Source organism: Elaeis guineensis, chromosome 14 (assembly GCF_000442705.2).
Source record: "Elaeis guineensis isolate ETL-2024a chromosome 14, EG11, whole genome shotgun sequence".
In the NCBI taxonomy this organism is placed as follows: domain Eukaryota; kingdom Viridiplantae; phylum Streptophyta; class Magnoliopsida; order Arecales; family Arecaceae; genus Elaeis; species Elaeis guineensis.
The window spans coordinates 43,717,000-43,728,036 of NC_026006.2; the positions used below are offsets into that span (position 1 = coordinate 43,717,000).

The window sequence follows — 11,037 nt, forward strand, 5'->3', positions numbered from 1 at the left end:
GATAATTTTATAAAGTTCATAATCTATAAATAATCTTTAACAGTGAACAAGCATAAAATCATTCTTTTTATAACAAGGCATATATTTCATAAATATGGAGTTCATATTTCACAAAAAAATTTATTCATATTAAATTATTCATAAATTATTATTTTATGATAAATCATAAATTTCACAATGCATATGTTCTATCCTTATTTTATAAAAATATAGAATAATTCTTTTCATGATAAAATAGTCAATAATTTCAAAAATAAGTAAGAGGTGTCGGAATTACTTATCTTTTTCATCCTAGCCCTTCAATCTTTGATAGATGAATTCATCAAACCTATTTGACATATTAAAAGCTTCATTAATTTTTATTTATTAATTAAATCATAAAGAAAGAAGATTGTAGATCGGGTGGTCAATTCGACAAGCAGTTCAGATGTTGGGATAATTCAAGATTTTCTAGACAATGATCAAATCTAGATGACTCAATCAAGAAATCATGAAGTATGGACTGGAATTAAGGCTAAGATCAATCAACATGATTCATCAATAGAGAATTTTAAAAATATTTGACATGGTCGGGATGGGGTTCGACATCTTGTATGGATATCGAAGTGATGCTGGGCTTGTTTAGAAAAATAATTTTGAGTTTATATTGGGGTTCATGGATCAAGTAGAGAGAGACAGATGGTGTAGAGAGAAAAATCCTACAGAAGAGAGAGAGATAAGAGAGAGATCCCTTCTCTCTCTTTCCTTTTTCTTTTCTTTTCTTTCCTTTCCTTTTCTTCTCTTCTTCTTTTCTTTTCTTCTTTTTCTTGGGGAGTAGAGGAGGGACATGGGTGGTGGTTCTTGGCCGAAAGATCAGTAGTAGGTCATGATAGCAAGTAGCTGATGGTGGCAGAGCAAAGGAGGGCTGGTGGCAAGCGGCCGGCCAATAAAAGAAAATCATAAAACTTTAGAAAAACAAGGACCATCCCTTTCTTTGAATTTTCTCCAGTCATTGACCGCTCATCGGTGGCCATGACCTTCAGAGAAGATAGGCAAGAAGGTGGGGGCCAGACCTAGTGGTGAGGCACTGCAAACAATGGTGCCTGTGGCCGAAAAAGGGAGAACAATGTTTGGTCAAACAGGGAAAAATAGGATTCTTGCTTTTTGTAGATTTTTCGGCAAACCCAACGGCTGGTGGGGGTGTACGGTACCATGAAAAGGAGGGAAGGAAGAAAGGAAGGAGGGCCAGGGCTTACCTCAAGCTCCAATGAGGTCTTCGATGAGGATTTAAGGCAAACATGATGACAGCGTTCGTGGCTTCAATGGAAGAATCTAAGGAGAACGGAGATGGAGAAGGCTGGTGTTCATCATGGACAGGTTTGAAGAAGGGAGGAGGGGATTTATAGGGTGGAGAGGAGGCCAAATCCTTCCCGGATTTGCCTTCCTCTTCGATGGGCTCGCATGGAAGAAGACTCCCAACGGGAGTCTTCAACATTCCATTTTTTTTGTTTTGTTTCTTCTTTTTTTGTTTTCTTTTGTATGCCCTAAGATTCATGCAAAGGGATGGGATTTTAGGGCTGGATATCATGGTTAATTTACTACTGCATAATTAGATTAATATGGTATATGATTAATTTGCCACCGCACATAATTAAATTAACATGATCATAGTTAATTTGTCTGCACACAATTAAATTAACATGTTACACAATTAAATTAACAATGTATATAGTTAAATAAACATGGTACGAGCTAATTTTTATTTTATAAAATTAATGGTATGCAATTAAATTGCCATCGTATATAGTTAAATTAATATGATACACAATTAAATTAACACTACACACAGCTAAGTAAATATGGTACACAGCTAATTTACTATTGTACACAGTATATATATATATGGTACATAGTTACATTATTATTACACATAGTTAAATTGATATAGTATACTGTTAAATAAATATAGTACATGGTTAATTTATAATTGTACATAGTTAAATAAATATGATACACAGTTAATTTATTATTATATATAGTTATATCTACATAATACACAGTTAAATTAATATGATATATAGTTAATTTACCACTGTATACCATTAAATTAATATAGTACATAGTTAATTTGCCATTATACACAGTTAAATTCATATGGTGCATAGTAATTTGTCACTGTATCTTTGAGCAGCTCCTCGATGTACCCCTCTGATTCCTTCAGCCCCATCACCTTAGATATGTAGTCTTATCAACGATGGGATCCTTTCCGACCATTTTCCCTAAGTCCTCCGTTGATTGGGATACATCAAGAATGTCATCCACCACTTGGAATAGTAATCCTTGAATAGCATCTTTTGACTTCCCCAAAAGATCACACCTTTCCACATGATGTTGCCATGACAGTGGTGGCACCGCACAGCCTCAGTCGCTAAGGACAAGCACAACCTCTACATCTTCTGCATTGTCCTCTACAACTTTTGCATCGTCGGTGGCTGCCACCACCATGCCCTTGTCGGTCTCGGAGGCCTCCAAAGTGCCACCCTCTAGGCAGTGGTGATCCACTCGATAAGCCATGACAAGCAGTCCATCAACTATAAAACACTGGCCTCATCCTCGCTTGGGCCCACACCTCACCATCCCTCCTAGACCCCTTGATGTGGGCCATCGCTCCCCGTGCAAGCTGCATCAGCTCCTAGCCCATTGCCCTCAAGGCTTTGATACTTGCCCATGGTGTCCTCCTCTACTCCAATGAATTCCCCTTACCTTCTGCCTTGGTTGCCTCCTTTTGAGCTCTCCAACTTTCGAGACCTCTCCTCCCTCCCCTCCCAAGCCTTCGACTTCTTCGGTTTCATCCGCACCTGCTTCCACTTCCTCAACCTCTACTCCTGCCTCCCATCATATGAAATAAGGGACCATGATAGGAGCTCTGAAGACTCTGACTATGACCTCTAGTAGCTCGAAAGGCTCCAAGCCCTCCTCCACCTCTTGATGCAAATCCACCCCTATGCTGGTGGCGTGGAAGTGGGCCTCATCCTCAAAGCCATGCACTATGCCTTGATCAAGATCTTTGAAATTTATAGCAGGATCTGCCACATCATTTCATGCTTTCTCGTGGGGCTTCTTACACCGTTCGTGTTGGGGAAGGGCGGTGAGGAGTAGGAGCGATGCGACAGTGGCAGGGGGAGGTTGGGATGAGGATTGGAGGAGGATAGTGGAGCAAAGCTCCCAACTTTTGGCCTACATCGAGAGGGAGAGCCCGTATGGGAGGGGGAGAAGAAATACGGAGGGTATTCTTGTCCTTCAGGGATTGAAAGTTACAAGGGTATTTACTCGGGGATCGGTTGCTATAAAATTGGTCCACAAGGATTAAAAGTTAAAGCATGGCCAACAAATGGACTGGTCATTAATTTCTCCTACTTTAAAATCTTAAAAAAATAGATGGTCAAAGATACATACAATAAGATTTATATATGTTGAGATATAGGCAGTTATGCTCTATACTACATAGAAGTATCAGACTTGAGTGGAATATCTGTAAAATAGTGGCTACAGCTTATTTGTCATTGTTTTCAGCTCTTTGATGTTTCTGTTCAATGGCATGGTCCTACAGTCTCATTTTTAAAAAATATGTTTAAGATAAATCGAGTGTTTTTGGGATCTAAAGTGTTTGTACATGCATGCGAAACACATGTATCTAACACATACGAAAGAAATATTACCAAAGTCAATTGGCTGGAAATGTAGTTGGACACACAAGAAAGTTCACCCATTTTTCACTTAGTGGAGTCGCTTGGCCTTGCATAACAATTTCTTCTATGTCATATTTAAGATAATCAATAAAAGATTGATAATATGGAAGTTAGCAAGTAGCTCTCATATGATCCAAAGATAAGAGTTATAATTTATAAATCATCGATACCTATTGAAGTACCACTTTTAGCACTTTGACATTATCCAATGGTACCACATATGATCCACAGTGAGAATGCAATCATAATCTGAAAGTAATTTATCAAGAAACCACCTATAACTCTGCTGGAGTTTATCTCTGTATGCTGAATGAATGTGAGTTCATGATATTGGAATAGTCAAAGCCTCAAAGGATTCCCGGGATGCAAACTCTAAAAACTGGTTGCATGTTGATAGAGGATTAATCATCAGCTTATATAGTTCTTTTGTCTTGAGGAGAATCATCAACCTATATTCCAAAAAATGATTCCAGTACTCTCTTCTCTTGTATCGTCTCTTTAAGTTCGATATGTTGGTGTATTTTTGAATGTCTGTTCCACGGAGGCTCTGGAATCACCATTGGAGTGCTCGTGGTAATGATGGCAACTGGGCACAGCACCTGATACTCAATTTCAGAGTAGCAGTGAGCCTTATATGTATCCTGAAAGGGTGTAAGGCTAGTATACTTGCAGATTATCAAAAACTGAAGTATTGTCAGTTGCCTTGGTCCTAGAGGCAAGGATGTTAGACTTAAATATTTTATGATATTTAGAACTTCTAGAGCAGGGAGATCTTTAGCTGGCCTGGCAAGGATCGTAACTTAGGGCTATTGGTGATGTATAATTCTTGGAGGGATGCAGCTAACATGGGCAATTCCCCCAGATTTCTATGAAAGGTGATAAGCAGTTTTCCGCACTATCCTGTTTGTGTTCCTATAATTTTGATAATGGTAATAGTGACGATCATGTATACCAGTTAGATATTTGCAAATGCTAAAACAAGCATCATTAAAGAAACTTAAGCTCTTGAGCTCCTCCAGTAGCCAGGATACCAAAACATTACAGTTTTTTATCTCCATCTATTCAGGAAAAATAAGGTTTTTCTGACTTCTCATTGGCAACGATGACATCTGTGATCAGAACAACCAATTATAGTACTAGTCCTCCATACCTGAAGGCTCAAGCTCAAACCTCTAGCTCCATCCTTCCTTTCAAGTAGCGTACGCCGCTCTCCTACACTCTTTGCAGGAGAGGAGGCAATTGTGTACAAGTAGCACTTGTGTTATAGTCCAAATTGTAGGATAGGATAGTGTGGGTAGATCGACAATAGCCTCCAATTATCCTGTTACTTCCATTTGATTTTAAATCTTAGAGTATTGGAGTGCTAGCAAGGTATTCCATATGAGACCAATACGGTACAATATGCCCCACAGCAGGTGTTATAGGGTAATACAGCAGACCATGCCTAGGATATATAGTGTCATTGGGTCATGATTGGTGGATGTGTTTACTTTCTTAAAAAAACTAGAGTCTCTCTAAGTGTTATGAAAATTTATATGGTGTACCTGCTACCAAGATTTGCTGTATCGGCACGTAGCCACAATCGGGTATATAATGCCTATTAGGATTGAATTGAGTCTCAGAATGGAGAGTGTACCAAGTCTTGGTACATTGAACCTACCATGTACTAGGTGTATCGACACTATACTATATGGTATTGGTATGGGATCTGGTACCATGATGGCGAACCTTACTTATAACATTAATACTTAAATCTAAATTTTTGAAGTCAAGCATCAATATGATTTGAAGTACCATGGCCTGATGATTGATTTTTGGAAATTAATTAGAAAAATGAAAGAAGATGTCAAGAGGGAATAATTACTGAGCTGGTGCATATTTGTCGCAGCATGAATTGCTTTCCATTTTAAATATCCCAGCTAAGTCTCATGATGGGGCAAAGGACTGCTCTACAGTTCCAGTATGCATCTACATATAAATTTGTCATAGATCTTCTATTGATAATATAACAATGCTTATTCTCGAGTAGCAATCCAAAATAGTCAGTGGTTTGCAGGAGAGTATACGATATTGTACCACAGCACATTATCTCAAAGCATTACCATAATTTATCTTATCAATAGATCACAGTAGTTTCAGTTTTCAACTAGCTTCACACCTTTTTCTATTAAGAAATTTAATGGGGTTGAAAGTCCTGATGACTGAGCAAAAAGCTTATTGCTGCAACTGTCCTAGCCTGGTTTGGCTGTGATATCTATAGATCTTGAACTTGAAAATTGTTGATGTGTCTTTTCTATAATATTGCATAAGTGTTCAAGAAGTTCATCAATAGATGGTGAAGTAGTCAGTGACTGCCAGCCATGGTTACTCACAAATTTTTCCCCAAGATGCCTACATCACCAACCTTGCCCAATATTATTTGTGTTGGCCAATTGCTAGAATTGGTATGTTTTCCTCTGAACAAATCTGTGTATATGCTTCTCATTACACAATTCTGCAATCCTTGATATATTAATTTTGGCATGGTTTGACATGGGTAAAGGACAGTGTATCATCTCTAATTGCACCATTTATAAACCATGTTTCTCAACATTGAGTGTATCATGGTGATATACTCGATTGCATATTTTGACATGAGAAATATAGTTAGATGAATCATAAATCAACATTACTTAGGTTTGTAATTAATTTGTTTTATAGGCACTTCTGCAAACTAGTGTTTTTTTAGTGATTGCATTGGAAGTTGCACTTTCCAAGTAAAAATGCTAAAAGTTTTCATTTCAATGGCAAATTACATAAGCTAGTGGCACATCCACTTAGACGGCGAACAAAAATAAATAAATAAATAAGCAATCCATTTAGACAGCTTACATAAGGAACATCATTCTCATCATCTTTTTTTCTTTATTTTTCTTTTACCACCCACTTATTCTTTTTTTTTTTTTAACATATTACCAGGCACTCCATGCAGCTGGTCAGGTGGCAGGAACATCTGTCTCGTGCTCTCCCCTCCCACATGGGACTAATGGCTAGTCAGTGTGAAGCCTTGCATGGGCATGAGGAAGAAGCTTTCAAGTTGTGTGGTTGGTGGTCATGACTTGATACCAGACAGTCCAATGCCAATTTTCCAAATAGGCAAGCAGTTGGCAATTGCGCTATAAGCCAACAAAATGATGCTGCCTCTTGAATTACCTTGTTGCAAACTTGCAATCATAATTCATCTGCTGCACCTTGGCAATAGTTTAATGTGTGACCATGCAAGCAAGAGGACAGTAAACACGTCCATGAAACCTGATACCATCTGGATTCATACCTTTTCAGCTGTTATTATGTCCGGAAGGGTTGATTGCCTGAGTCACACACGTAGATGTGTTTGCAATTAACTATATTCATGTTTCTCTTTCTTAATTTGGTAATCGTTCATCTTACTTTTAGCAGCAAGTTAGTAGCTGAGAGTAGGAAGGTCATAATCACATCATATAATTGGATGGTCAGACCTGTCAATGAGTTTCCCAAACTCAAGTTTTCCAAGCTATGAAGCAGTGTCTAGTCAACATAATCCTGGTGTTACCTCTTTCTTTCTTGGTACAATGGTGTTACCTTTCAATGTTTGGTACTAGGATGTTATAACTAGCTGGATGGGCAATCCCTTTGCGATAGTCAGATATTCATATCTGGAGTGATAGCTGGGGTTGCACACTGATGGAATTATTAGTTCATAAAGCATTACTAAGTACTGGCTGGATTCATATGCAGATAACATTGTTCCTTTTTCCTAGGAATCTGACTCTTCTGGAATGGGGGCTAAATATCTGTATCAGTTTGAATCAGATTAACAGCCCACCTATTTGCAAGGTACTGCTACAAGAATGAGATGGAACAGAGCACCAGTGGCATGTGAGTACATGGCTCTTCATCTCTATAGTAAAATGCTAAGTGTCTTACTGGTCCCTTGTCCCAAGTCATACAATTTCTCAAAGCTGATAACATTCAGGATGAAATTTTCACACCAATACAATATGAAAACAGTTGATAAAACTTACATTTGCTGAGTCAATAAAGAAAAAATTGTGACACTCTTCATCAAGTATATCACAACGATTATAGGACCCAGCTATATAAGTATAAATGTAATAAACGGTCTTTGGGCCTTAAGCCCAGCCAAAAGCCCATCAAAAAAAAAAAAAAAAAAAAAGAGGAGAGAAATCGGGAAGAAGACTCCTGATAGGAGTCTTCTTCTCCGATGAGCCACGGTGGGATCGGGAGTCCTAGGACCACCAGAGGTCCTAGGGCTCTCTATAAAAAGGCCTTCCCCCTTCCTAAGAACCCCCCACCGATCTTCCTCCCTCTCTTCCTCCCTGATTTCTCCGATTGAAGCCGCGGCCCCTCGACTCGTGCTCACCGCGATTTCTCACCGGAGTGGTCACCGGAGCTTGAGGTAGTCCCTCCTCCCTCTTTCTCTCTCCTCTCCCTTCTTTTCCGTGCCTGTGGGCATGACTGCCGGCGACAGGTGTCGTCGGATTTCGTCGGAGAAGAAAGCCCCTGTTTCGCCTCTTCTTTTCTCTGATTTTTATGGCACCGACGATCACCGCCGACCGCCGGCCTTGGCCTCTCCGAGCTCGGGAGGGTCGTCCCTTGCCGCCGGCCACCACCGTGCAGGGTATGGCCATGATCGGCCAGTCAAAGACAAGGGGACCTCTAGGTTCCCAGTTTCGGCCAAAGAAGGCCACGGAAAAAAGAAAAGAAAAGAAAAAGAAAAAGAAAAGAAAAAAAAAAGAGAGAAAAAAAATATGAAAGAAAGTTTCTCTCATCTCTCTCTCTTAAGTCTAAACCATTGCTTTCTCTCTCTAGAATTGAACTTTCTCTCTCTACTTTCTTTCTCTAAAATTTTCTCTCTCTAAGAAGCCCTATGGATCTCCTATTAGGCCATCTTCTCCACTCCTAAGGACCTGTGACCTTAAATCGATTTAGAGCTGAAGGGGAGATTTATTGGACTGATCATCAAGTCAGTCATCTTCTTATATTATGTAATTTTATTAAATATATAAAATAAAATTTAATGATGATTTAATATTTTAAATAGGACTGTCTGATTCATTTAAGGAAGATTAAAAGATCTAGGACGATCGAGGTAAGTGGATCTTATGCTCCTTATTTATTTTTTTAAATGATCATATTTTCATGCAAAGAATTGTTATTGATGAAATCATATTTTTCATAAATTAAGGATCAGCATATGTGAAGTCAAAAATTATGTTTTATTATGAGCATTGATTTCATGAATGCATTTTATAAAAATAGCATGATTATGAAGCATGAATTTTATTGTTTCTTTCCATCTATGTATACGTATGTTTTAAGAAAAATATATAAAGATTTCAAAAGCTCTCAGATAGCTATGAATGAATCCCTTCGGGAAGGTCGACATCCGAAGCTAGCATCCATATGAAACATGGCCCTGCCAATGGGTATAAAGTTGGCACATGAATTAAGAACTCTGTCGATTAAGAAATATGGTCCTGTCACGGGTATAATAGTGACCTTAGCACGAACATCTGTGAGCAATTTTTTGAAACATGACACGAATACATGACAGAAATGATTTATGATTCATGATTGTGAAATATACATGATTTATGCATGCATGATGAGCTTATAACTTATTTTATTATATACTCTATGAAATATTTATTTTTACAGTAATTGTTATTTGCTAAATGATGCATTATCATAAAAAATTTATGCTTGATCCGGTAAGAAAGTGGAAGTCTACTTACTGAGCTAGTGTAGCTCATATTCTTTTTGTTTTCTTTTCATGTACAGAGAAATAAGGCTAAGACTGGTGAAAAGGGAATCCAGGCTTGGGGATCAGCAAAGTAAGCTTGAAAATTTTATACTAAGAATTCAGTTTATGTTTATGGATTGTAGCTATTATGAATTTTGAGGCTTGGATTATTTTTTTTTTACCTTTGGATTTAGATGCTCTGAACTAATTTTGGTTTAATTAAATATTTAAATTAAACTTTATTATTATATTTATTTATGATGCACCTGTTATTATATTTAAGAAGATGAATTTTAGCTTCTTATTATCGTGGATCCATCCCTCGATAGCATGGCCGTGTTATGTTCCAAATTTGGGACATGATATTTTATGGCATCAGAGCGATAGGTTTAATCATGAGTAGAACTTAAAACCTAACAGTGGGTAGTTAGGTTAAGTATAGTTAGACTCTAACTTAAATAAATAAAGAAGGAAAAAAAATTATTAACCATACTACAGCTCTGTTATAAAAAAATGTAATAATGTTAGCATTTGACTAGAAAGTGATGAGCGATAGGGAGGACGAGACCTTGGCAAATATGGCTGCTAGGACAAGAGGAGTAAGATTGACGTCGCGGAGAGCTGCCAATCAACCAGTTGAACGGGCTCCTGATGCACCGGCCACTCAGGCAGACATTGCTGGTGTATGTCAAGTTGTGGCTCAGCTTATCCAGTAGTAGGCACAAACTGCTCCTCGACCTACATTATCTATGGAGTCATACTACGAGAGATTCAGAAGGCTCAACCCACCTCTATTTGAGGGTGGATCTGATCCTATGGCTGCAGAGACATGGATTTGAGAGATGGAGAAGATGTTTGATGCCCTGCAATACCCTGAGAATGTGAAGGTCAGATTAATCGTTCCTATATTAAAAGGGAATGCTGAGAAGAGTTTAAAGAGATATTTTATTATCAGTACTTCTCTGGGACAATGAGATTGGTAAAAAAAAATGAGTTTCTAGCCTTAAAGCAAAAGGATGATATGACAGTGTTAGAATATGCTAACAAATTTAATGAGCTAGGCCGCTTCTGCCCCCAGCTTATGGAGTTCGAAAGGAGTAAAGCTAACAGATTCGAACAAGGTCTAAGATATGGAATTCGGTCCCATCTGTCTTCTCATATTTTAAATAACTACAAGGACGTACTGAAGCGAGCTTTGAAAGTGGAGTCTGAATTGAAAAGAGCAGATTTAGAAAGAGGAGATAGGAAGAGATCGAGATCAGCAAGAAATCTAAAGGATCAGCAGAAAAATTTTAAAAATAATAACTTCTTAGATATGTGCCCTAGATGCCTGATTGGCTGACACATTCTTGTACAAATCTAAGGGCAAATTTGTAATTTTGACTATAAATGAATAAAATGGTTATTCTACTATCACATTGTGTACATTATATCTGTGATACATCTTTTGAGTTAGTAGGAATGTTGATTCATATTTTCAAGAGTTAAAAATTTTAAGGTATGAATTTACATAACTAACTCATA

At 37.9% G+C, this 11,037-nt stretch overlaps 2 pseudogenes; one reads left to right on the forward strand and one right to left on the reverse strand.

The window, feature by feature from the left end:
- LOC109506604 (uncharacterized) overlaps positions 1-2,206 on the reverse strand; it is a 61,570-nt pseudogene extending 59,364 nt beyond the window's left edge.
- A 158-nt stretch (positions 2,207-2,364) lies between these two features.
- Positions 2,365-10,229, forward strand: LOC105057881 (putative clathrin assembly protein At1g25240; annotated as a pseudogene).
- Positions 10,230-11,037: the final 808 nt, after the last annotated feature.